General features: G+C 52.6%; 1 pseudogene; it reads right to left on the bottom strand.

The window, feature by feature from the left end:
* Nucleotides 1-302: 302 nt before the first annotated feature.
* LOC132658947 (testis-specific Y-encoded protein 1-like) lies at nt 303-1670 on the bottom strand (annotated as a pseudogene).
* Between the last annotated feature and the right edge of the window lie 320 nt (nt 1671-1990).

Below are 1990 nucleotides of genomic sequence, written 5' to 3'. Positions count from 1 at the left end.
TGTAGAGGACACCCTTTCAATGATAGGCCTTCCCAGGGTAAGGGGCAGGTGTGAAGTGCCCAGGCAATCTCAAACTCAGTGAGCAGCAGGAAGCCAAGTTATTTCAGGACCCGCAAAGGATGATTCTGCCAAAGATACTTAATTCACACTGTCTCTAGTAGTATCACCTGGACTCAGGTGCTGCAACCGCTGCTGATTTGAGGGAGACTTGCTTCACTCAAGGACACACCAAGTCCCCAAATACACAGTCTCAGGAGGTCACCTGCTACATGCACGACCCAAATTCAGGCTTCACAGCCAGCTTACATGAGTCTGAGCATCCCCATTTGGAAAAAGACAGTGTCCCGGATACTACACGACTGTCGCTTCAGGGCCCATCTCCATACCCTCTCTCCACATAGTTTTCTGTCAGTTATATCCATGGAAGACCCTTCCTTCCCAGGGTACTACCTCAGGGGATCATCCCACACATCTTCACTGACAAACCGCTGACAATACGTGCAAGATGAGCCATCAGCCAAGAATTCCAAAATCAATTGCTAACTGTGTGCAGATCAAAAGCCACCACACCTGAGCAATCCTGTTTGATTCTGGGAAGTTGTGACCTGACAGCCAGCTGAGAAATTTAAGGCTCCTCATGTCCAACCTGTGGCTGGATGCTCCCTGTTTGAAGTCCCAGAACCAGTGGACAGGAGTAGAATGACGTGCCCTATACTCTGCAGAGAGACAGGAGAGACAAATGTGGATCCCAAAGGTGGACATTCCACACCCTTGCACACCCACACTCATCACCCCAGGAAACACATTTTACAAGCGATGTCAAGGTAATTCTACTTAGCGATCACCATATTCAAGAAGTAGGGGTGGTCCTAAAAGGAAAATATCACCTTGCAGTGGGGCCATGGATGGCTCCACAACAGCACCTGCCAGGATAGGGAGGAGGGAAAAGTTTCCTGCACCTCCTCCTGAGCACTGGACCCCAACAAGCAGCAGAAAGGATACCACTATGGCCCAGAAGAAAGGGATGTCCAGGATGATGGCATTCCTTTGAGCCATGTCAGGCTTCCTCCCCTAATGTTTCTTGCACATGAACTGGAAGTAGGCCCTGCAGTTTTTCTCATGCTCAGAGCTTAGTTCGCCATGCAGGGTGGCCAGTACCTGCAGTGCATCTTGACCCAGAAGCTCAGTCATGTTCCCGGGCCTTCCTGGCCCTGCTCATTTACCGTATTCTCCTCAGATCCTGGGAGCACCCCTATTGCTGCTCATCTGCCACAACCTCCACCTCCTCCATAACATCTTCTGCAAGCAGCTTGAACAGCCTCCCAAACCCCACCACATCTCCATCCACCAGGGGCTAACTGTCGTGCACCACCTCCACCCTGAAGAGGGTGGCCTCTTTGCCTGGCATGATAACTGGTGGCTGCAAGGTCCCAGTCACACAAAGCATCAGGATGGCAGGCCACCAGCCCCAGCACCCTGAGCACCAGTGCTCAAAACTAGGAAAGTCCAGGATCCCAGGATGTTCCCGCATTCCTCTGACTGCCTGTCACACTCCTCTTGGCCGTGGTCATGACCCCAGGCTGGTTCAGATGCGAACGGACAGGACATAATAGCACAACAAATGGGTCCAAATGCAGCTCAGACTGCAGTAATCCTCTGGGACCCACTAGCTTTTTGGGGGTGGGGAGAGAGGGTGATGGTAGGGAAGCGGGGGCTGGTGTGCGTGGGGTGGCCTGAGGCTGAAGAAAGGGGTGGCAGACAGTGCAGGACAGAGTGAACAGACCCTGGGGAGATCAGCCAAATAGAAAATAGGCAGGGCCCTAGACTGTGAGCCACGCACAGGCTGCTGGCCCAAATCTAGTTCAATGGCAGACAGGGTGGTAGGCGAAACCCTTATGGACACGTCCCTCAAATGGAGGGCATATTCCACAGTTAGTCAGCTCCAGCATGCCCACCTGACATATTCTGCTCCAGGGAGTAGGTGGCTTTT

The sequence above is a fragment of the Ovis aries genome, chromosome Y (genome assembly GCF_016772045.2).
Source record: "Ovis aries strain OAR_USU_Benz2616 breed Rambouillet chromosome Y, ARS-UI_Ramb_v3.0, whole genome shotgun sequence".
Taxonomy (NCBI): Eukaryota; Metazoa; Chordata; class Mammalia; order Artiodactyla; family Bovidae; genus Ovis; species Ovis aries.
The sequence above is the reverse complement of the archived record's forward strand: the minus strand, read 5'-3'. Positions and strand labels throughout refer to the sequence as shown.